The following is a 27,277-nucleotide window of genomic DNA, read 5'->3' on the forward strand; positions in this document are numbered from 1 at the left end:
GTGTTTTACTTCCAGTGTAAGAGGATCAGGACTGACACATTAGCTTCAATTTGAAGGATTTTTGGAATCCATGTGTACAACACCACAACGTGAAGCTGCAGAAATTCGGTAAGGACCATCTCACAATAGGACCGCACATAGAAACAATTCCGTGCTTAAGACCTCAAAGCAGATCACTGATGGGTATTAAAATACCAGTGATGTATGATGCTCTTTAACCTCTCTAGATATTCACCAGAGGCCTGTCCTTGGACAGCCCTGTGTTAGATCCTCATGATAGAGGCAGGGATTGCTCAAAGTACCAAGTTTAGGTTTGACAAGGCTACCCCACCTCCACATCCAAAATTCAGGGTTGGCTGGCAAGACAGCAGGTAGACATGCCCAAGAGCACAGAGCATCCTGAGAGAGAAAAGGTCTAGATCTAGCTCCATTCCCTTTCAAGATTCAGGGTTTTTATTACAAACCTATTATCATGCCCTTGACATCGATCAAGAGTGGGATGGTAGAGCCTACATCCAGGAAATGTTAATGACTCATCGCTCAGTGAAATGCCTGGAGGCTCAAGAATGAACAGGGTAGTTCTGGCAGAGCAGCCTTCACAGCCCATTCACAGCACATGGACATCTCCCAGGCCAAGCTCTCCTTGCTGACTCTTGCTTTCTCCTACCCATGTGGTTGCCCTATTTCCAAGGACCACCTGCTCCTCTGCTTATAGATTCCCCCTGTAATGGAGCCTTTCTCATCTTAAATTTCCTTGTCTCCCAGAACGCTGAGCTCCCCAAACAACACACATACACACGCTGCCTTTTGTTTCCCCTCATCTTTCAGCTGAATAAGGTCATTACTCCATCATACCCACCATCATTTTCCCAGAAGGAGCTAGGGGTGTTGGGATCCAGACCAAAAAGGGGATGTTGTGAAAGATTTACAGCACCAAGATTCTCCAGGAGACAAGTACAGCAGCCTGTGCATAAATGATGGGGAGCTTGGACAGTGTTGAGGTAGTGGAGATGGCTAGAAGGAATCCGACTGAGAAACAAAGGTTGACAATGGACTGAATGTCAGGTGGGAGGAATATGGAAGAGTCCACAGTGATCCCTACATTCTTGTTTTGAGCAAGTAGGTGGATAGTGGTGCCATTCTGAGAGAGCGAGAGCCAGAGCGCCAGAGCCAGAGCGCCAGAGCCAGAGCGCCAGAGCCAGAGCGCCAGAGCCAGAGCGCCAGAGCCAGAGCGCCAGAGCCAGAGCGCCAGAGCGAAGCCTGGGAGAAGGTTTAGCAAATGGAATCCATGAGGAGGTCACGTTCAAACATAAGTCTTGCATTGTCTATTGCACATCTAACCAGAAATGCTTGAATAGGTAGTTCAATATATAAATGTGGATCAAGAGACAGAAATCTGGGAATAATCATGCATCATACCAATTTTGTACTCTTAAGCTGGTGAAGTGGGACATTTCAGTTAAATATACTTATGGGCATGGGCAAGTCAAGACCCTGAAAGAATAAGAAATTTTCTCAAAGTCCTAAAGCTAAGAAACTGTCCAACTCCAACATGTCACCTATTCTTGGATCTAGTCATCCATTGAACATTAATTACCAACCATGAGCCAGATACTATGGGATCTGAAAAATACTATAATCAGAGATAATTGGGACAGAATACATGTTATTTGTATTTGAGGAACTAATGGTCTAGTGAGGACTACAAAGGCATAAACAATTATAGAAATCTTTGGAAGGGTACCATCAGAAACTGCATAGAACATGGTGGCAATACCAAAGAAAGCTGCCTAACCCCAGCCAGGAGCTCAACGGGTCTCTTACCAGCCCACACTCTTTCTGTCCACTGTACTCTTAATTAGGCCAAGGACACCCAGCCCGGCTATGGCAGAGCTAAAGCTGTAATTCAGTTACAAGATTCCCAGTTGGGACTTTATACGCCGGTGATATTGCTTATAGTGGTATCAAGCCTTCATTTCTTGATGAAAAGTGAAGATCCAGGCAACCCCAGAGCTATTTTTATGACCCAGGTTCCCCATTTAGGAATGCAGCATGTTCTCCACTGGTATGTTGGTGTCTGCATGGCTGTGACTCGGTGACAGACAAATCCAGGACTTAATTCTGTCCCATGAGAGGAAGCAGAGTGAGACCTTAGTATAAGGGTACCTGTACATCTGTATCATACAGGATATAAAACACACAAGATGTAGATAACCACAACAGTAACTGAGATGCATGCTATGTATCAGAAACTGCTCTAAGTACTGTTCATACATAATCTTACCTTCACAACAACCATGCGAGGTAAACCAAGTCAGCAGCCCTATTTTACAAAAGACAGGGTTGCAAGTGTAGGTACTAGATGGGAACCAGGCAGTGCAGCCACAGAGCCTGCACTCTTGATTACAATGTTGACCACCAGGTGATGATAAACAGACACTTCAGAAGTGGCATCAGGTTGACACTCATGGCCTTATGTCCCTCTGCACACCAGCACTTACATCCAGGGCGGTGTCTACCCTACGGGAAAAAATCCTCCTGCCATGCTTACACCACCACCACCCCTCTCTCTCACACTCTGCAAACACTCCCCATCAAGCTGTCCCAATTTACATAATTGCTTTGTTTCACTGCACAGACCTGATTTACACTGTCCAGAAACCTGCATAAAATGGGTTCCTCATAGATACTAGCAACTCTTTCCATTTTGCTGCCAGTTTTATGCTGTTAAACTGCCCACCCATCTGCTGATAAAATACAATAATGTGATTTATCTCCAAGCACACGGAAACAAGTTGGATTTACCTTCTAAAAAAATATGTTGTTTTGGGTTTTCCAAGTTTTCCTTTTCATAGCATCACCCTCGTGATAAGTTGAGAGGACTTTGAGAAAAAAGGGAAGAACTTCATTTATACTCACTTTTCCATCTGATTCTGAGAAAGATTGGTCTGCCCTTACTTTCCCTAGAAACTTTGCTAAGCTCCCAGAGAGCAACCCTTTGTTTTTCTCTGCTGTCACATCTATCTTCACCATTGGTCCTACTTCCTCAGAGAGGGACCCAGAGGCCAAGTGACAAAGTAGGCCTTTTTTTTTTTTTTTTTTTTTTTAAATGTTTGAGAGAGAGAGAGTGAAGGGGAGGAGCAGAGAGGGATGGAGAGAGAATCCCAAGCAGGCTCCACACCGTTAGCACAGAACCCAACATGGAACTCAAACCCACAAACCATGGAGACCATGACCTGAGCTGAAATCAGGAGTCAGACACTGAACTGACTGAGCCACCCAGGCTTCCCAGGCCCTCCTCACCCTTTTATCTTGTATGCATCACCTTTAGAACAATATGGACAACAAAGATCCGGGACCTCGTGTCATTTATTTCCAGTCTCTCACTCCACCCTCATCCCCCTGGCAGCTTAGACCCTCACTCACTTGCCCAGATCCTAATCTTTTCTGGAGAGCCCATTAGAATTTTTTTTTTTAAGCCAACCATTCCTTCACGGTCCTTCTAGGTCCTGAAAGGTTCCTAAACTGTCTTTACTCGGCTATTCCTAACCAATACTGCTTTCTCCAGAGTCCATCCCTCAAGGGCAAGATGCTCTTCTGACAGCCCTACTCCTTATTTCAGGGTATATTTTACACTTTGTTTACAGGGCTGCAGGATTATAGATGTAGGTGAAGAGAATTATTGTTCTCTTTGTACTTCTTTGCCTATTCTCAGATCCTGACCCTTCTAATTCAATCAAAATGCCCTCCCCTCAGCCCCCCATTCCAATCAAACCTGCCCATTATCCATCTCCTTGCTAGTGTAGCCTGGTTGTTCTAACGTTGCACTGAAGAAAGCTTAGTTTGGCTCCCTGTATCCTCCCGGATCCCAAATCTGCTATCATCTGGATAACTTCATCATCCACATAGATGCTTCAATCTCCTCAACACACACCATCCACATGGACAACTCAACCCAACTGAAAACTCTGACCATCCTGTAAGATTTCATTTTCTTCCTACTTTGGGGATCTCCTCCCATAGCCACATCTTGGATTTTCTTGATCTAGAATTGTGCTACCTTGGACTCCTAAATTCAAAGATCATATCCTTCTTGCTTAGTCCTTCTCCCCCTAAACAAGAACTATTCCAGGCTTTTCCTCACAGCCACTCCTTTCTCTGTTGACCATCACCTTACTTCACTCTTACCCTGGACCATGGGGCCAAATTTTTAGTGGAATTCTTCCCTTTATCTTCATTCTTACTCTTCCCCACCCCTTCCAATGTACCTTCCAGGTCAACAAAGTCCTACAGCTGATGGACATTGGATATGGTGGGGATGGACAAACTGAACTTCTATGTAATAAGGAGAACTAAATTCTTGGCCCTTCTAAAAGAAACTGCCCTACTCACAGCATCTACATATAAAGCCACAGTCCCTCTCCCCCAACCCTCAGTCATGGTCTTTTGTACGAAGTTGGGCTCCTGAACCAATAACAAATTAATAGTCCATGAATTCTAAGTCCAATACCCAGTAGATTATCAATGAGGTGACCTAGTACAAACCAAATTGCCAAAACCAAGAAAAGCTAAGCTAATCAGATTTGTACTCAGGAATTTGAGTTGCAAACTAGAGAAATCAAACAGCTCATAATGGGAAATTTAAAAAGGGGTCATAAAGAGAATAAAATAGATAAGTCCCAAGGTAGATGAAGAGCCATGAGGAGCCACAAGATGCCAAGAGCAAGCCAAAAATTGTAGGAAATAGAAGTAATGACCAAACAGACTCCAAATATACTATGCATTGTTTATACTGTAATATTCAAACTCATGTTTAACCCCTCTCCCATATATACCTCATATCCAATTGGCCACCAAATCCCACTAATTCCAACTCCTCCTGTGAATCCAACCCCTCCTTCTCTGTCATATGCCATTGCTCTACCAAGTTTTTCAGACTAACTTCCTTAGTAGTCTTTTAATTGGTCTCCCAATCATAATCTCTCTTCCATCTCCTCCACACTGCTTCTAGAATTGGTTTTTGAAAACAAATTGGAATCTTCTTCCATCCTTAAACATCTCAGTTGGTTCTCCCTCTTTCCTGACAATGTCCAACTGCCTTAATATAGAATTAATGTTGAAAGTCTGAGAAATGAGAAATGCACAATGTATAGGAAACTCTATTCATATTATCACCCTTACCATACTATCATTTATCAATACCATGATCATTACCTCCCTCATCTTTTTTCATGCTCCCTCCACTCTAATATATTGACTATCTTATTTTCCAAACTTGGCAGACTCACAGCACCATGACTTAATGCTTCTTAAATGTCTGAGAACCCTTTACCGCCTTCTGGAATTGACTATTACTCTGGGTTGATACCTACCTTCTCTAGGTTTCCACAGCACATTGTCCATAGTTATACCTACGTACATTTTGCACTTTCTATAATCAATTTCTGTGGCAAATTAGAAATAATCACAAAGGCTTTAACATTCCACCTATTGAGGAGGAGAGGAAGGGGTTAATTCCCCCTTCAATCAAGATGAGCTTGTGACTACTTTGGTCAATGAAACAAAACAGAAGTAACTCCAGGCCATAAGCCAGTAGCTTCAGGAAACCAACAAAGCTAAAAGACAACTTACTAAATTGGAGAAGGCATTTACAAAGTATGTACCTGATAAGGGGTTAATATCCAAAACATATAAAGAACTCCTACAATTGAATAGAGGAAAAAAAAAAAAAAACAGCAGAGGATCAGGACATTTTTCCAAAGACAACATCCATATAGCCAACAGATACACAAAAAGATGCTAACATCACTTATCAGGGAAATGCAAATAAAAACCACAAGAGTTCACCTCACCTGTTAGAATGGCTAGTATCAAAAAGGAACTAGTGTTGGCAAGAATGTGATGAAAACCTTTATGCACTGTTGGAGTACAGGCACTATGGAAAACAGTATGAAGTTTTCTCAGAAACTTAAAAATAGATTGGTCTGGGAAGATAGTGGAGTATGAAAACCCTAAGCTCGCCTCTTTCCACGGTACACCTAGAGAACAGTCCCATCAGTACAACTAACCCAGAAAACCCGAAGACTGACTAGCAGAACAGACTCTCGACAGTTAAATTGTTGAGAGAAGGCCACATGGAAAATGGTAGAAGGGACGGAGACCTGGTCAGGAACCAAACTCCTGACAAGACCACAACCATGAGGAATATCACAAGCACAGAGAACAGAGAGGAACAGACCCCAGCCATGGAGGATCTGCAGGGGGAAAACAAGTCCTCATAACATGAAAATCAGAGGATCTTAACTTCACAAGTTTTCCAACAGCAGGGCTTAACACAGGAAAATTTTAAGATCAGTGGGCGTGGCTCTGGGCAAGCCAGAGGGTAAAAGAAAACTGATTCCCCACCCTTAAAGGGCCAGCATAACCCTGAGATACAGTACAGAAACAGTAGTTTGAAAGCACCTGGATATGAAAGATTTATTCACTAATCTCAGAATATGTGCTGGGGGAGCAAGTATCTTTAAGAGACTTCTCTAAGAAGAAAAGAGCTGTTGGGCAGCATTTTTCTCCCCAGTACCCACAGGCTAAACAGCCAGACACCTGTGGAATCAATGCTAACACTCAATATAGCTTGCTAACAGTACTCCCTGCCCCATCCTACCAGCCCCACTCAGCAGGAATCCCTCCAAAGCAGTGCCTAACACATCTCATCCTTCAAGCAGCCTTGACAGTGACCAGCACCACTCCAAAGGGACACTCGCCCTAGAGAGAGGAAAATAACCACACAGCAGTGTGACCACAGCCCCAGCCATAGGCTGGGGACAGACATCTGATCTGCCAGTGCCATGCACCAACAAAAGCCTCTCAAGGGGCAACACAGGGAGAATGCCCGACAGTTCCATTTGACCAAGGTTCCAGCAACCAGGCCAAGGACAGGCATCTGGTCTGACCCAACTACAAGGCCAAGGCAGCCTTATACTGGCCCTTTAACATCACAGGGACCAAACCTTGCCCACAATGGGCAAAGTGGGCCATTGCAGCTGACTGGACTGAAAGCGAAAGCAGCACAACTACAATAGTAGGGAGCATGTAACACACAGACACCCCTGAAGCACCTGATTCTGATGAACAGGGGAACATGGCATTACAGGGCACTATAGGACCTCTTCTTCACAAGGCCACTACACCACCACTAAACTAGCCTTACAGGAAACATTAAAGGGAATTCTTTGAGTGGAAAGAAAAAGTCATTATCAGAGGAAAATTTGGAAAGGAAAAAATTTCACAGATAAAACAAAAAGTAGATTAAGCACTTACAAAAACAGTATGGAAGTTAACAAACCAGAGTATTAAAATCAACTAGACATTGGGGAAAAAAAAAAAATCAGTCAAGGGGGGCCTGGGTAGCTCAGTTGGTTAAGCATCTGACTCTTGATATTGGCTCAGGTCAAGATCTCATGGTTTGGGAGTTCAAGCCCCACATTCGGCTCTGCACTAACAGTGTAGAGCCTGCTTGGGATTCTCTCCCCCTCGCTCTCTGTCCCTTCTCCCCTCAAAATAAGTAAAATTTTAAAAATTAAGTCAAGGAATTCACAAAACAATATGACATTATACACATAAAACAAGCTGGAGACTGGGGGTGGGGGAGAGGATAAAAAATGTAGTGCTTTTAGAACGGGTTCATACTTAACCATCAACTTAATATAGACTGTTACATACATAGGATGTTATATATAAACCTAATGGTAACCACCAATCAGAAATTGGTGATATACAAAAAACTGAAGTATGGGGCGCCTGGGTGGCGCAGTCGGTTAAGCGTCCGACTTCAGCCAGGTCACGATCTCGCGGTCCGTGAGTTCGAGCCCCGCGTCGGGCTCTGGGCTGATGGCTCAGAGCCTGGAGCCTGTTTCCGATTCTGTGTCTCCCTCTCTCTCTGCCCCTCCCCCGTTCATGCTCTGTCTCTCTCTGTCCCAAAAATAAATAAACGTTGAAAAAAAAAAAAAAATTTAAAAAAAAAAAAAAAAAAAAAAAAAAAAAACTGAAGTACAAAATCCAAGCATATCCCTAAAGAAAGCCATCAAATCACAATGGAAGAAAGGACAGAAAAACTACAAAACCACCACAAAACAAGCAACAAAACAGAAGTACATACTTATCAATAACTAGTTTGAATGTAAATGTACCCTACAAGCAACATACTGGCAATAAATTCATATCTTTCAGTACTCACTCTAAACATCAACGGACTCAGTGCTCCAATCAAAAGACATAGGGTAACAGAATGGATAAGAAAACAAGATCTATATGCTGTTTACAAGAGACCCACTCTAGACCTAAATACACCTTCAAATTGAAAGTAAGGGGATGGATAACCATCTGTCATGCTAATGGTCAAGAAAAGAAAACCAGAGTAGCCATACTTACATCAAACAATCTAGACTTTAAAATAAAGACTGTATCAAGAGATTCAGAAGGGCATTGTATCATAACTAAGGGGTCTACCCACCAAGAAGACCTAACTGTAAACATTTATGCACCAAATGTGGAAGCACCCAAATATATAAATCACAAAGAAACTCATTGATAGTCAACAACAGCCAAAGTATGGAAAGAGCCCAAATGTCCATTGATGGATGAATGCACGAAGAAAACGTGGTATATATACACAATGGAGTATTACTCTGCAATCAAAAAGAATGAAATCTTTCCATTTGCAACTATGTGGATGGAACTCAAGGGTATTATGCTAACTGAAATTAGAGAAAGAAAAATCATGACTTCACTCATGAGGACTTTAAGAGACAAAACAGATGAACATAAGGGAAGGGAAACAAAAATATAGAAACAGGGAGGGAGATAAAACAGAAGAGAACTGAGGGTTGCTGGAGGGGTTGTGGGAGGGGGGATGGGCTAAATGGGTAAGAGGCATTCAGGAATCTACTCCTGAAATCATTGCTTCACTAGATACTAATTTGGATGCAAATTTTAAAAAATAAAAAATAAAGTTAAATTTAAAAAAAAAACTCATTGATAGTAATACCATAATAGTAGGAGACTTCAACACCCCACTCACAGCAATGGACAGATCATCTAATCAAGAAAAAAAAAAAAAATCAACAAGGAAACAATGGCTTTGAGTGACACACTGGACCAGATGGACTTAACAAGTATATTCGGAACATTTCATCCCAAAGCAGAATATACGCTCTTCTCTAGTGCACATGGAACGTTCTCCAGAATAGACCACGTACTGGGACACAAATCAACCCTCAGCAAATACAAAAAGATTGAGATCATACCGTGTACATTTTCAGACCACAATGCTATGAAACTCAAAATCAACCACAAGAAAAAATGTGGAAAGGTAAATACTTGGAGACTGAAGACCATCCTACTAAAGAATGAATGGACTAACCAAGCAGTTAAAGAGGAAATTTAGAAGTATATGGAAGTCGATGAAAATGATAACACCACAACCCAAAACCTCTGGGACGCAGCAAAGGCAGTCATAAGAGGAAAGTATATAGCAATCCAGGCCTTCCTAAAGAAGGAAGAAAGAACTCAGATACACAACCTAACCTTACACCTTAAGGAGCTGTAAAAAGAACAGCAAATAAAACCCCAAAGCAGCAGAAGACCGGAAATAAGATTAGAGCAGAAATTAATGCTATCAAAACAAAACAAAACAAAAAAAAAAAAAAAAAAAACAGATGAAACCAGAAGCCAGTTCTTTGAAAGAATTAAAACTGATAACCCCCTAGCCAGTTTGATCAGAAAGGAGATAGGGGCGCCTGGGTGGCGCAGTCGGTTAAGCGTCTGACTTCAGCCAGGTCACGATCTCGCGGTCCGTGAGTTCGAGCCCCCCCGTCGGGCTCTGGGCTGATGGCTCAGAGCCTGGAGCCTGTTTCCGATTCTGTGTCTCCCTCTCTCTCTGCCCCTCCCCCGTTCATGCTCTGTCTCTCTCTGTCCCAAAAATAAATAAACATTGAAAAAAAAAATTAAAAAAAAAAAAAAGAAAGGAGAAGGAAAGGACCCAAATAAATAAAATTAAGAATGGAAGAGGAGAGATCACAACCAAGATACCAGAAATAAAAATGAGAAAATTATGAGCAATTTTATGCCAATAAAATGGGCAATGTGGGAGAAATGGACAAATTCCTAGAAACATATACACTACCAAAACTGAAACAGAAAGTAATAGAAAATTTGAACAGATCCATAACCAGTAAGGAAATCAAATTAGTAATCAAAAATCTCCCAAAAAACAAGAGTCCAGGGCCAGATGGCTTTCCAGGGGAATTCTACCAAACATTTAAAGAAAAGTTAACACTTATTCTCTTGAAGTTGTTCCAAAAAATATAAAGGGAAGGAAAACTTCCAAACTCTTTCTATGAAGCCAGCATTACCTTGATTCCAAAACCAGACAGAAACGGCACTAAAAAGGAGAACTATAGATCAATTTCCCTGATGAACATGGATGCAAAAATCCTCAACAAGATATTAGCCAACTGGTTCCAACAATACATTAAAAAAATTATTCACCACGACCAAGTGGGATTTATACCTGGGATGCAGGGCTGGTTCAATATCTGCAAAAACAACGTGATTCATCACATCAATAAAAGGACAAGAACCATAGGATCCTCTCGATGCAGAGAAAGCATTTGACAAAACATCGCATCCTTTCTTGATTAAAAACCCTCAAGAAAGTAGGGATAGAAGGATTATACCCTGAGGTCATAAAAGCCATACTATCAATGACCCAAGGCTAATATCATCCCTCAATGGGGAAAAACTGAGAGCTTTCCCCCTAAGGTCAGGAACAAGACAGGGATGTCCACTCTCACCACTGTTACTCAACATAGTATTGGAAGTCTTAGCGTCAGCAATCCGATAACACAAAGAAATAAAAGGCATCCAAATTGGCCAGGAGGAGGTCAAAACTTTCACTCTTTGCAGATGATACTCTATATGGAAAACCCTAAAGATTCCACCAAAAAACTGCTAGAACTGATTCATGAATTCAGCAAAGTGGCAGGATTTAAATCAATACACAGAAATGGGTCGTATTCCTATATACCAACAATGAAGCAACAGAAAAAGAAATCCATTCCATTTACGGTTGCACAAAAAACCTTAATACCTACGAATAAATCTAACCAAAGAGGTGAAAAATCTATACACTGAAAACTATAGAAAGCTTATGAAAGAAATTGAAGATGACAAAAAAAATGGAAAAAGATTCCATGCTCCTGGATAGGAAGAATATTGTTAAAATGTTAATACTATCCAAAGCAATCTACATATTCAATGCAATCTCTATCAAAATAACACCAACATTCTTCACAGAGCTAGAACAAACAATCCTAAAATGTGTATGAAACCAGAAAAGACCCCAAGTAGCCAAAGCAATCTTGAAAAAGAAAACCAAAGCAGGAGGCATCACAATCCCAGACTTCAAGCTATATTACAAAGCTGTAATCAAGACAGTATGGTATTGGCACAAGAGCAGACACTCAGATCAATGGCACAGAATAGAGAACCCAGAAATGGACCCACAAATGTATGGCCAACTAATCTTTGACAAAGCAGGAAAGAATATCCAATGGAATAAGGACAGTGTCTTCAGCAAGTGGGGCTGGGAAAACTGGACAGCGACATGCAGAAGAATCAACCTGGACCACTTTCTTACACCATACACAAAAATAAATTCAAAATGGATGAAAGACCTCAATGTAAGACAGGAAGCCATCAAAATCCTTGAGGAGAAAGCAGGCAAAAACCTCTTTGATCTTGACCGTAGCAACTTCTTACTCAACATGTCTCTGGAGGCAAGGGAAACAAAAGCAAAAATGAACTACTGGGACCTCATCAAAATAAAAACCTTCTGAACAGTGAAGGAAACAATCAGGAAAACTAAAAGGCAACCAACAGAATGGGAGAAAATATCTGCAAATGACATAGCAGATAAAAGGGGTTGTATCCAAAAATCTATAGAGAACCTACCAAACTCAACATCCAAAAAACAATCCAGTGAAGAAATGGGCAAAATACATGAATAGTCTTCTCCAAAGAAGACATCCGGATGGCCAACCAACACATGAAAAAATGCTCAACATCACTCATCACCCAGGAACTACAAATCAAAACCAAAATGAGATACCACCTCACACCTGTCAGATTGGCTGACATTAACAACTCAGGCAACAACAAATGTTGACGAGGATGCAGAGAAAGGATCTCTTTTGCACTGCTGGTGGGAATGCAAACTGGTGCAGGCACTCTGGGAGACAGTATGGAGGTTCCTCAAAAAATTAAAAACAGAACTACCCTACAACCCAGCAATTGCACTACTAGGCATTTATCCAAAGGATACAGGTGTGCTGTTTCAAAGGGACACATGCACCCACAGGTTTATAACAGTACTATCAATAACAGCCAAAGTATGGAAAGAGCCCAAATGTCCATCGATGGATGGATAAAGATGTGGTATATATATACAATGGAATATTACTCAGCAATCAAAAAGAATGAAATCTTGCCATTTTCAACTATGTGGATGGAACTGGAGTATTATGCTAAGTAAAATTAGTCAGAGAAAGAAATACTATATGACTTCACTCATATGAGGACTTTAAGAGACAAAACCGATGAACATAAGAGAAGGGAAACAAAAATATAAAAACAGGGAGGGGGACAAAGCATAAGAGACTCAAATATGGAGAACAAACTGAGGGTTACTGGAGGGGTTGTGGGAGGGGATGGGCTACATGGGTAAGGGGCACTAAAGAATCTACTCCTGAAATCATTGTTGCACTTATATGCTAACTATTTTGGATGTAAACTTAAAAAAAAAAAAAAAAAAAATTTAAAAAAGTAAAAAATAAAATAAAAAATAATGTAAATGCACGCAATGCCCCAAAAGACTGGATTAAAAAAAAAAAATAAGACCCATCTACATGCTGCCTACAAGACACTTCTGACCTAAGGACACATACAGATTAAAATGAAGGGGTGGAAAAACATTCATCATGTGAATGGAAGTAAAAAAAAGTTGGGGTATCAATCCTTGTATCAGACAAAACAGACTAAAATAAAGACTAACAAATGACAAAGAAGGATGCTATAATCCTAAAGGGAACAATCCAACAATATATTAGCAATTATAAGTATTTATGCACCCAACATTGAGGCACCCAAATACATAAAACAGTTAATCCTTAAAAAAAAAAAAAAAAAAAGTAATCAATACAATAGGGGGCTTGAATACCCCCACTTACATTGATGGGCAGATCATCCAAACAGAAAATCAACAAGGGAACAGTGGCTTTGAATGACACACTGGACCAGATAAATTTAATAGATATATTCAGAACATTCCATCCAAAAACAGTGGAATACACATTCTTTTCAAGAACACATGAAGCAGTCTCCAAAACAGATCACCTATTAGCCCACAAAACAATTCTCAACAAATTCAACAAGACTAAAATCAGATCCTACATCTTTTCAACTACAACGCTATGAAACTAGAAAACAAGTCTGTAGAGAACACAAATACATGGAGGTTAAATAACATGCTACTAAATGATAAACGGGTCAACAAAGGAATGAAAGAGGAAATCAAAAGTTACACAAACCAATGAAAATGAAAACTATCTAAGATCTTTGGGATGCAGCAAAAGCTGTTCCAAGAGGGAAGTTTTAATACAGGCCTACCACAGGGAAGAAAAATCTCAAACCACCTAACCTTACACCTAAAGGAGCTGGGGGGGGTGGGGTAAAAAATGCCAGTAGAAAGAAGGAAATGATAAATATTAGAGCAAAAATGAAATAGAGACTAAAAACAATAAAACAGACCAATGAAACCAGGAGCTGATTCTTTATAGAAAAGAAATTTGGTAGACCTTTAGCCAGGAGAAAAAAAAAAAAAAAAAACCTCCACCAACACCCCCCCCTACCCCCCGCAACCACCACCACCACACAACACACAGAAGGCTCAAAATCAGAAATCAAAGAGGAGAGGGGTAAGCTCAGTTGGTTGAGCATCCAGCTCTTGATATCAGCTCAGGTCATGATCCCAGGGTCAATGGAATAAACCCCATCCCCTTCCATGCTGAACATGGAGCCTGCTTCAGATTCTCTCTACACCTCCACCCCCATTCCCTTGCGCTGGAAGAAGTGGGGAGGAGGGAAAGAAATAACCAAGATCACATAAATACAAAGAATTATTAGATAACATTATGAAAAGTTACATGCCAACAAATTAGACAACCTGGAAGAAATGGATAAATTCCCAGAAACTTAACTTTCCCAAACTTAATCAGGAAAAAAACAAAAATTTGAGCAGACCAATTACCAGCAATGAAATTGGATCAGTAATCAAATTCCCAACAAACAATTCCAAGACCAGACATCTTCATATATGAATTCTACTAGACATTTAAAGAGGAGCCTGTACCTATTCTCAAGCCATCCCAGAAAAAACAGAGGAGGAAGGAAAGATTCCATATGCGTTCTGAGTTCAGCATTACCCTGATACCAAAACCTGGTCAAGACCCTATGGAAAAAAGAACTACAAGAAAACATCTGATGAACATACACATAAAAATCCTCAAAGTATTAGCAGACCAAATCCAACAATACATTTTTTTTTTAATTTTTTTTTTCAACGTTTATTTATTTTTGGGACAGACAGAGACAGAGCATGAACGGGGGAGGGGCAGAGAGAGAGGGAGACACAGAATCAGAAACAGCATCCAGGCTCTGAGCCATCAGCCCAGAGCCCGACACGGGGCTCGAACTCACGGACCGCGAGATCGTGACCTGGCTGAAGTCGGACGCTTAACCGACTGCGCCACCCAGGCGCCCCCCAACAATACATTTTTAAAAAAATCATTCACCACAATCAAATAGGATTTATTCAGAGATGCAAGTGTGGTTCAATATTTACAAACCGACATGATATATTAACAGAAGAATCATATGATCATTCCAATAGGTGTAGGAAAAGCATTTGACCAAGTAGGACAGCAATTCACGATAAAAAACCTCAACCTAAGTAGGTTTAAAGGGAACATACCTCAATATAATAAAGGCCATATATGAAGAACCCACAGCTGACATACTCAATGGGGAAAAACTGAGAACTTTTCCACGAAGGTCAGGAACAAGACAAAGATGTTCACTCTCACCACTTTTATTCAACATAATACTGAAAGTCCTAGCCACAACAATCAGATAAGAAAAGGCATCCAATGTGGTAAGAAAGAACTTCCACTATTTGTAGATGACAGAATACTGTATATGGAAAACTCTAAGAATTTCACCAAAAGATTATTTGAACTGATAAGTGAGTTCAGTAAGGTCATAGGATAGGGGGAAAAAAAAAAAAAAAAGACAAATCCATTGCATTTTTCTACACTTAATGATTAACTAGAAGGAGAAATTAATCCATGTACTATTGCACCAAAAGTAATAAAATACCTAGGGATAAACTTGATCAAAGAGGTGAAAGACAGGTACTCCGAAAACTATAAAACACCACATGGCACAAGTGGAAAGATATCCCATGCTCATCGATTGGGAGAACCAATGTTGTTAAAATGTCCGTATTACCCAAAGATTTAATGCAATCCCTATCAAAATACCAACAGCATTTTTCACAGAACTAGAATAATCTTAAAATTTGTTTGGAACCACAGAAGACCCTGAATAGGCAAAGCCCTCTTGAAAAACTGAGGTATCACAATCCCAGATTCCAAGCTATACTACACAGCTGTAAGTAATCATAACAGTATGATACCGGCACAAAAACAGACCTGTAGATCAACAGAAGAGTCCAGAAATAAACCCATGTTATGCCACATTGTGGCCAATTCACCTAAAATAAAAGTGGCAAGGATATATATAATGGGAAAAAGTCTCAACAAACGATGCTGGAAAGATTGGATGGCTACACACAAAAGAATAGAAGTAGACCCCTTTCTTACACCACATACAAAAATAAACTCAACATGGATTAACGACCTAAACGTGACACCTGAAAACAGAAGATTCCTAGGAGAAAACATGTATAGCAATCTCTTTAATATCAGCCACAGAAACATTTTTCTAGATAGGCCTCCTTTGGCAAGATAAACAAAAGCAGAATTGAACTACTGAGAGTATCCAAAAATAAAAAACTTCTGAACAAAGGAAAACATCAACAACAACAAAAAGACAACCTGAATGGGAGATATGTGCAAATGATGTACCTGATAAGGGGCTAATATCTAAAATATAGATGTTTACACAGCTGAACACACACCCAAAATAATCCAGTTTATAAATGGACAAAAAAACATGAGCAGTCGTTTCTCCAAAGAAAGTATACAGATGGCCAACAGGCACATGAAAAGATGCTCAACACCACTAATCAGGGAAATGCAAATCAAAACCACAACGAGGTATCACTTCACACCTGTCAAAATGACCAAAATCAAAAACACAAGCAACAAGTGTTGGTGAGGATGTGGAGTAAAAAGAACCCTTGTGCACTTCGGTGGGAATGTAAACTGGTATATCCACTGTAGAAAACAGTATGGAGTTTCCTTGAGAAGTTAATAGAATTACCATACCACTAAATAATTGTACTACCAGGTATTTACCCAAAGAATATGAAAACACTAATTTTAAAGGACCTCTATGTTTACTGCAGCATTATTTACAATAGTCAAGGAATGGAAGCAACTTAAGTGTCCATCAATAAATTCATCAATAGATGAATGGATAAAAAAGATGCAGTGTATATACACCATGGAATACTCAGCCATAAAAAAATGAAATCTTGCCATTTGCAACATGGAAGGATCTAGAGGGTATAGTATGTGATTAAGGCAGAGAAAGACAAATACCTTAGGATTTCACTCATACATAGAACTTAAAACAAGCAAACAAAAACAAAAAGAAAAAAACAGACTCAAATACAGAGAACCAACCGGTGGTTGCCAGAGAGATTGGTAGAGGTGTGGATGAAATTGGTGAAGGGGATTAAGAATATACTTATGACGAACACTGAGTAACGCATAGAATTGTTGAATCACTATATTGTATATGTGAAACTGCCGTAACAATTACAGTTGAATTTTGAAAGATGAATAGAACTACAATGATCCTCCAATGTCACTTGTAGACCTCTATCGAGAAAATGAAGACACTAACTCAGAGATGTCTGCACCCCTTCGTTCGTTGCAGCTTTACAATGCCCAAAACATGGAAACAACCTAGCTCTCCAACAGATGAAGAAATTACGATGTGTACACAACGCAATATTATGCAACCATTTAAAAAACAAAAAAGCTTACCTTTTAAGACAACATTGATGAATCTTGAGGGCATTATCTTAAGTGAAAGTCAGAAAGACACATACCTTATGATCTCACTTACACATAGAATCTTAAAACTAGCTCATAGATACAGAGAACAGGTTGATGAATACCAGAGGCAAAGAGTGGAGAGAAAAATGGATGAAGGAAATTGAAAGGCACAAACTTCGTTATACTTAAGTCACAGGAATGTAGTGTACAGCATGGAGACTAATGGTCTACACTTGAAAGTTGCTAAAAGTAAATCTTACAAGTGCTCATCATAAAAAAATAATGTCTGCCAACATAGTTAACTAGTTATTATGGTGATCATTTTGCAATATATACAACTATCAAACCATTACATTGCACTCCAGAAGCTAACTTAATGTTGCCTATCAATTATACATCAGTAAAAGAGATTTAAGATTTTTTTTAAAGTGTTTTTTGAGAGAAAGAGTGAGGGAGGGAGAGCGCATGCACACACATGCACGCACAAGTTGGGGAAGGGCAAAAAGAGGGAGAAAGAAAATCCCAAGCAGGCTCCACGTTATCAGCACAGAGCCTGATGGCGGGCTCGATCTCACAAACCGGGAGATCATAACCTGAGCCAAAATCAAGAGTCGGATGCTTACCTGACTGAACCACCCAGGTGCCCCAATAAAAAAAGTCTTAAAAATTGGTAGCTGCTGTTTTCTCTTGAACACCCTCTGTGGTCTATGGAAGTTTTAAGAAGCCATATAAGGAGTCTGGACTATTGAGGCTATCATTCTGGAGAAACTGTAGATACTCTAAGCAGACACAGCTCTAGGTAAGCCCAGCCTTCCACCAATCCCCAGCAAGTTTCCAGCTATGTGTATCCAGCCAATCCACCAACCCATGGTCACTGGAACCAGTGACTTCTGTAGATACCACATGGAAAAGAACATGTTCTAAAAGCCCTGCCTAAATTCCTGTACCACAAAAAAAATCAAGATGTACAATTACATGACTATTAGTTTAAGCTCCTAAATTTGTAGATTACATAGCTATTCAGATATTTGCATCTGAATTTTGTGAACCACCTGTGAATAACCAGTGTGTGTTAAATGCCCAAATTACCAAAACCCACTTTAATGCTGTGATCTGCTCTTCACAGCCAACAAGGCTTTAAGACATGTACTAACACACTAAGAAATTTTAGTTTTTTGAGGGAGAGAGAGAGAGAGAGAGCACGCGCGAGAGGAAGAGGAAGAGAGAGCACTAGCAGAGGAGTGGCAGACAGAGACACAGGGACAGATGATCCAAAGCAGACTCCGCACTGACAGAGAGCCTAATGAGGGGCTTGAACTCATAAATTGGGAAGTAACCTGAGCCGAAGACAGATGCTTAACCAACTGAGCCACCCAGGTACCACCATAAACTCCACTTCTAATGCACGTGGGCAGTAGCATAGATCAACTCAGTCAAAAGGAACACCGTAGTTCTGGAAATCTACTTTCAAATAGCTCCGCCCATTTTTAGATGGCTCCTAATAAAAATATCTAAAACTACAATCAGAAGACTTGTTTTTAGGGGTGCCTGAGTGGCTCAGTTGGGTAAGCCTCAGACACTGGATTTTGGCTCAGGTCATAATCTTATAGTTCCAGGAATTCGAGCCCCAGTACAGCTCCAGGCTGTCACAGCATGCACCTGCTTGGGATTTGCTCTTCTCCACCCCTCCCCTGTTCACACACTCTCAAAATTAAAAAAAAAAAAAGTAAGTTTTTAAGGTTACTTAAGTCCCGACTTGTACAGATCATTTCACCAAATCCCTATGCTCTAGAGGATCAGATCAACAAACTTTTCTCTGAAGAACCAGCTAAGAAGTTTCTTAGGATTTTTTTTTAAGGTCCTAGCAAACACACAACTCTTCCATCGTAGTCCAAAAGCACCTATAGGCAACATATACATGAGTGGGTCTGTACTATGAACTGAACGTCTTTGTTTCTCCAGAATTTACATGTTGAAGCTCTAACCCCAAATGTGATAGTATTTAGGAAGTAAGATCTTTGGGAGTTAACACACGGGGGTTAGATAGGAGGACAATAATCCCATTATGCCTTAAGAGGAAAAGACTATAGCACACTGTCCTTAAGAGGAAAAGATTACAGCACACTCTCTGGAAGAGAGCCCTCACCAAATACTGAATCAGCCGGTGCTTCCATCGTGGACTTCCCAGCCTCCAGAAGGGTGAGAAATCAACGTTTGCAATTTAGCTACCTAGTCCACGGTATTCTGTTATAGCAGCCTGAGCTAAGACTGTGTGGCTGCACTCCCAATAAAACTTTATTGATAAAAACAAACTGACGCCAGTTTTGGCCCTGAGGCTGTAGTTTATCAGTCTCTGGCCTAGACTATTACACGAAGATAATAAAACCACACGGGATGTCTGTGAGCATTAAATGGATATGAAAGTCCTTTGCAGATAATAAATCAGGATACAGATGAGAAGTGAGGACAGCTGAGAGGGAAGGCAAACAGCAGTAAAGATAACTTCTGTCATTTGCTGAAGGGCTTACTGTGGTCATGATGTAGGAGGTGGCACTGGAGAGGAGCCCTCTGGAACAATCTGCAGTCCTTTTTGTACAGGCCAAATTTGAAAGAGTATTGAAAGTCCTATTTCCTACAGCTTGAGTTATTTTTTTAAGATTTGGTTGTTTTTCAGGGCTTAAAGACCAGGATGCAGTTTTTAAGACTAGATTAAAACATCTCCTACCATTAACCATGCAAAAAGTTTTAAGCAAGGAATTCCCAATAGCTCTGTTCTTTTAGTAATCAACAAAGAATTACTGCTATGTCGGGAACCATGCCAGAGGGTTGTGGATACAGAAATGAGGAAAGACATCACCTTAACCCAAGTCTATGATCTAGCAAGGGAAGCACACATGTTATCATTAAAGGTAATGGTAGTAAAACCTAAGAATGGCTTTTTAAAAAGAGACTCCATGGTAGGGGTGCCTGGGTGGCTCAGTCAAACGTCCAACTTCAACTCAGGTCATGACCTCACAGTTCATGAGTTCAAGTCCCACGTCATCAGGCTCTGTGCCAACAGCTCAGACCCCAGAGCCTGCTTCAGATTCTGTGTCTCCCTCTTCCTCTGCCCCTCCCCTGCTCACAGTCTCCCTTGCTCCCAAAAATAAACATTACAGGAAATTAAAAAAAAAAAAAAAAAAAAAAAAAAAGACCTCGTGGAACTTGGTCATTCGTGCCACCCCTTATCTTCTATTTTTTACATTTTTATAAGTTATCCACATTTGTAATTCTGCCTTCTCATTGTAGAATCAAAAAGGAAAATGTCCTGAGCCTCCATTGCTGCTACCACGTAGCTATGTGGCTTCAGTTCTCCCCAAACACATCTACACAAGATCTGGATTTGAGAGGCAGACACACCTACTTAACCAGAACCAGACCATGAGGTCATCCTAGGAGCTATGCCTAGAAAAGGAGTCTAGAACCTATTTTCCCAGCCCCTGCAACAACCCAGGAAGCACCAGTAACTTCCTCAATTCATCCATTCCTGCATATGCTACCTACAGTGGATTCTGTTATCTGACACCTGAGAATGTTCAGGGTTACCTAGGGTATAATGGTGCAAGGCTTCGCAGACGGAATGACACTGAAGAGGAGTCATTCTAGAAGTATGTTCTAGACTGAACAAACTCCATCTGCGAAGGTCTTGCAACAGAGCCTGCTTTGTTCAGGAATGACGGCAAGCGTGGCTAGATTATCCGGAGCATAAAAAGGGACCAGCAATAGTACTGTAACTGTAGGCAGGGATCGTGAAGGTTTCTCTAATGTGTTGAAAGGGCATTTCTATACTGAATAAATGGAGCACCATTAGATGAATTTAAGCAAGGGATCGTCAATACCATATCTGCATTTTAGGAAGCTCCCTTGGCAGCACAACATGGAGAAGTGAACGCAGGGAGGAAGAAAGACCAGAATAGAGAGAGCTATTAGGAGGTGGCTGCGTTCATCCAGGTGAGCGGTAAGAAGATCGAAGTTGAATCAGTGGTGGCTTAAATGGGGGGGGGGGGGGGGGGGGGGAGGGGGAAGCAGATTGATTTATTCTGAGATTTTGATTTAATCAGGAAAGAGGCAATACAGGAGATTCACCAATGTTGTCTCTCTACTAGAGATAATATTCCTTTAAAAACAACTGAATTGCAACCTTGGATCTCTATTTCCCCAGGGCACCACTGCACAGAGCCAGTGTGTGCAAATCCCTGTGGATACTCTCGTGAATGTGTATCTCTAGAAGTAGACTGGAAGCAGGGAGATAAAAAGCTTTATTTTATGACTATTGCCCAGAGCATTTTTTTTTTTTTTCCCAGGAGGAAAGGTGCCTCTGGGACAAGCTGCGAGATAAATCTTAGGTGACATGGTTATTCTTTTCCACAAAGTCTCATTTTTCACTGGGTTTCTATATCCAACTTCCATCCCCTCGTCTAGGGCAACACCTCAAGAAATTAGCTTACCTAAGGAAATTGGAGTTACTAAGCATATATGCCTTCTAGCACAAGGGCTCCAGATTTCTGAACACTTTTCTTATTCAAAGTAGAGGAAGTAGGAATGGGAGCACGACTGAAAGGAAGAAAGCAGAAGAGCCAACCAAAACCTCCTCAGATGGCCCTCCATGCTGCTGCACCTTCATGTGAAGCCTACCCTACCCCTCACTGCCCTGCGTTCCTTCCTGTACCTTACTTGTAAAACTAGAACATTTTTCCACTTCCCAGCTTTTAAACCTTGGGCAAGGAACATCACTTAGCCTTCTGGACTTAAGGAAAATGCTAACATCTGATACACAGGTTTGGAGAGGATCGAATACTTTGTGGAGAGGTATACAGCACACAGGAAGCACTAAGCAAATCAAAGTTAGCCTGCTTATTGGCGTTCAGTTAATCTTAACTCTGTTGACACCTTATATTCCGCCATCAGAAAGCCCGAATATTCTATTCAGGGGACAGTTGCATTATTTTATCTAACAATCTCCTACCTGACATAAAGGTTGTTGCCAATCAATCACTATTAGAGACAATGCAGAATGAACACCTCCCCCCATGTAGTTTGTTTTAGAGAGTGGTTTCCTTAATTTCCTTAAAGAAACCAAGAAACTGTACTCCTGCGTCACTTGATTTGGACATCCTCACGGCTGCTATACAGTCCTACCTAATCTCCCAACTTCCTCTCTGAAACAATTATGAACCCCTTCTCTCAAGGAAAAGGGCTATCAACCAGATCTGGCAGAACTTCAGTTGCTTTCTTACCTTCCCTCAGGCAATATTACACCATCTTTGTACTCCAGTATAAGTTTATGAAACAGCAAACAAGCTGAAGTTTTGTTTGATCTGGATTCAGACATGTTACATACACAGGTTCAGAAGTTCAAACAATTCACAATTTTGATTTCCTAATTGTATTTGTTTCATAGTTCCCCATCACACTACAACTTACGGTTCTAGTTGCCCTGTCTTAAGATACACAGAAGTTTAAATATTAAGTGGGGAAAGAAATTGTTTTAAGCACATTACCAGAGAAAACCTGAAATATAACCAAGATTAATTGTATTAATGGGTATTAATTCTGGTTAATAGGATAATAGGTGGCATCATCATCTTCATACATTTTAGTGCAAGTTTTCTGCAATACACATTCTTTAAAGTACATGTTCACATCCATTTTGTAGAGAGAATAAGACAGTAGAAAAACTCGTGGCAGGTGTCAGACACATCAGTACAAGACCTGTTCAGCAACCTACTGGCTGGAAACTCCTCAACCTTACTTGCAAACTCACAGGGCTTCTGTGAAGACTAAAAGAGGTGACAGCAAATGTTAACTATCCCTAGTGAGTAGTAGGCACTCAGTGAATAGCCCCTTCAGCCTCTAAACAGACGTGAGGAAGGTGCCACCCAGTGGCCTCTGCAGGTATTAGCCCCCTCTTCCCACTCGCCATCCATTGTGGCCACCTCTCAGGCTGCACCTCAGACTAAGATCAAAGAGCAGTTATGAACTACTGGGACCTCATCAAAATAAAAAGCTTCTGCACAGCAAAGGAAACAATAAGCAAAACTAAAAGGCACCTGACAGAATGGGAGAAGATATTTGCAAATGACATATCAGATAAAGGGGTAGTAACCAAAATTTATCAAGAACTTATCAAACTCAACACCCAAACAAATAATCCAGTGAAGAAATGAGCAAAAGACATGAATAGACACTTCTCCAAAGACGACATCCAGATGACCAACTGACACATGAAAAAAACGCTCAACATCACCCATCAGGGAAATACAAATCAAAACCACAATGAGATACCACTTAACACCTGTCAGAACAGCTAACATTAACAACTCAGTCAACAACAGATCTTGGCGAGGATGTGGAGAAAGAGGATCTCTTTTGCATTGCTGGTGGGAATGCAAGCTGGTGCAGCCACTCTGGAAAACAGTATGGAGGTTCCTCAAAAAACTAAAAATAGAACTACCCTACGACCCAGCAATTGCACTACTAGGCATTCATCCAAGGGATACAGGTGTGCTGTGTCAAAGGGACACATGCACCCCCATGTTTATAGCAGCACTATCAACAATAGCCAAAGTATGGAAAGAGCCCAAATGTCCCTTGGATGAATGGATAAAGAAGATGCGGTACACACACAAACACACACACACACACACACACACACACACACACACACACACTGGAGTATTACTCAGCAATGAAAATGAAATCTTGCCCTTTGCAACCATGTGGATGGAACTGGAGGGTATTATGCTAAGTGAAATTAGAGAAAGACAAATACCATAGGACTTCACTCATATGAGGACTTTAAGAGACAAAACAGATGAACATAAGGGAAGGCAAACAAAAATGTAAAAACAGGGAGGGGGATAAGACAGAAGAGACTCAAATATGGAGAACAAACTGAGGGTTACTGGAGGGGTTGTGGGAGGGGGATGGGCTACACGGGTAAGGGGCACTAAAGAATCTACTCCTGAAATCATTGTTGCACTATATGCTATCTTACATGCAAATTTTAAAAAAAATATTTAAATAAAATTTAAAAAAATTTCGTTCCATTCTCTTCCCTATTAGAATTTCATATAGTTTTTGTGAACTTCCCTGATTCTCCCCATTGAACCCAATGAATACAATTTTATTCCCCACTCCTGAAGGTTTTTAAAGTCCGTGCCCACTTCCCTGCTCTCCTACCCCCAACACACACAATTCCACACAGCCAGGCAATGATTACCCAATAGCAGTAGACAAACTCTCAAGGAAGTCTAGTGCCAAGGGAGGTAGTCAAGACCACGTGTTCAGCAAACCCTATTGGAATCTCGCCCCAAAGCAATCCCAGCAAAAACTGCAGTGCTTTAAGCTTGTTTCTCCTTTTAAGGGAAGCTGTTTCCTCACATGATGGGCAGGGTTATGTCACTATTTCCAACAAAAATATAATGGATCAAAAATTTGAAGACAGTAGCTAGTGTCCAAGTTACTATCTGGTGCTATTTTAAGTTCACCAGGCCTTTGCAAAGATATTCACATGAAAACTGAGTGAAGCCTCTCTACCGCCATGGGACCACCTCATTACTGGTACCTATAACATAGTGGCCTGATGCAGTTTCTGAGAACTTGAACTGGGAACCAAGGCAATATCTTGGTTAATGGAAAACCTGATTGAAATGGAAATTCTATGTACCTCCCTATCTAATCACTGAACAATGCTGGGAGAGTTTTGCAGGCATTTCTGCTTTCATCTCCCACTTTCTACTTCCTTTGTGTGTAGGAAAAACCTACTTACACAAAAATACATTGAGGTTAAATAAGCATTGGGGTAGGCTTAGCAAAAGGCAAGCAGGAAATGTACAATCTAAACAAAGGACTGCAAGACCTTAACCTGGCAACAATCTAGTCATCTCCACTTTCAAATACACAGGAAACCGAAAACACATTGGATTACACTGTATGCTCATAATTTTGAGTTTGATAAACTTTCAGCACAGCCCATTCCTTCCCCTCACAGGGGTAAGAAAAATGGCAGCAACATGAACCCAAGGAGTTGGTCAGCACAAAGGAAAGATCATTTATAATGAAAATCACTCTTTCTAATTCCCTAGGCAACACTACATTGGAGACCTACCAGCCATTTCTCAGTAATTCTAACCTGGACAGCTTATCCTCCAGCTTTGGAAAAGACGGGCAGGTCTTCCACTGAATTTGAAGGTGAAACACATGGCTTGCATGTAAGGGCTATGTTGTACAGAAACTGTATTTAAATGCTAGGATCATGATTCAGTGAGAGCCTTCTCCCACGACACACAAAATCCTACCGAAGGAACAGCTATTTCCCATTTTTTATTTCTTATTCTGGGTCTGGATCACATGTTCATTGAAAGGAGTGATGGGCTGAACTGCCTGCTCTATTCATAGTTCTCCTCCTCCCTCTCTCCCCCAGGCTCAAGTTGGTGAATTCCTACAATATAAATACACAGATGGTACAACTCCACTATATTTGACCTCTTTCTCTCTGGATGCCTCACAGCTTTGTCCAAGTTTTAAGAGGCAGTATGCTAACTGGTTAAGAGCAAGGGTCTGACTGCCTAGGTTCAAACCTGACCCCTCCACTTATTCATCTGCAGTCTTCACAAGACATTTAATACCTGTGCTTAGTACTCTCATTTGAAAAATAAGTATCGACTACAGGGGAGGGAAGATGGCGGCGTAGGAGGACGCTGGGCTCACCGCGCGTCCTGCTGATCACTTAGATTCCACCTACACCTGCCTAAATAACCCAGAAAACCGCCAGAGGATTAGCAGAACAGAGTCGCCGGAGCCAAGCGCAGACGAGAGGCCCACGGAAGAGGGTAGGAAGGGCGGCGAGGCGGTGCGCACTTCACGGACTGGCGAGAGGGAGCCGGGGCGGAGGGGCGGCTCACCGGCCAAGCAGAGCCCCGGAGGCTGGCTTGCAAAAGCAGAGGGGCCTGACGGACTGTGTTCCGACAGCAAGCGTGACTTAGCGTCTGGGAGGTCATAAGTTAACGGCTCTGCTTGGAAAGCGGGAAGGCTGGAGGACAAAGGGAGAGAGAGCTGCTGAGCCCCCGGACGACAGAGCTCAGCTTGGTGGGGAACAAAGGCGCTCGCCAGCGCCATCTCCCCCGCCCATCCCCCAGCCAAAATCCCAGAGAGAACCAGTTCCTGCCAGGGAACTTCCTCGCTCCACGCAAACACCCAGCTCTGTGCTTCTGCGGAGCCAAACCGCCGGCAGTGGATCTGACTCCCTCCCGCTGCCACAGGGCCCCTCCTGAAGTGGATCACCTAAGGAGAAGCGAGCTAAGCCTGCCCCTCCTGCCCCTGTGCACCTTGCCTACCCACCCCAGCTAATACGCCAGATCCCCAGCATCACAAGCCTGGCAGTGTGCAAGTAGCCCAGACGGGCCACGCCACCCCACAGTGAATCCCGCCCCTAGGAGAGGGGAAGAGAAGGCACACACCAGTTTGACTGTGGCCCCAGTGGTGGGCTGGGGGCAGACATCAGGTCGGAGTGCAGCCCCGCCCACCAACTCCAGTTATACACCACAGCACAGGGGAAGTGCCCTGCAGGTCCTCACCACGCCAGGGACTATCCAAAATGACCAAGCGGAAGAATTCCCCTCAGAAGAATCTCCAGGAAATAACAACAGCTAATGAGCTGATCAAAAAGGATTTAAATAATATAACAGAAAGTGAATTTAGAATAATAGTCATAAAATTAATCGCCGGGCTTGAAAACAGTATACAGGACAGCAGAGAATCTCTTGCTACAGAGATCAAGGGACTAAGGAACAGTCACGAGGAGCTGAAAAACGCTTTAAATGAAATGCAAAACAAAATGGAAACCACCACGGCTCGGATTGAAGAGGCAGAGGACA

The sequence above is a fragment of the Leopardus geoffroyi genome, chromosome D2, assembly GCF_018350155.1.
Source record: "Leopardus geoffroyi isolate Oge1 chromosome D2, O.geoffroyi_Oge1_pat1.0, whole genome shotgun sequence".
In the NCBI taxonomy this organism is placed as follows: Eukaryota; Metazoa; Chordata; class Mammalia; order Carnivora; family Felidae; genus Leopardus; species Leopardus geoffroyi.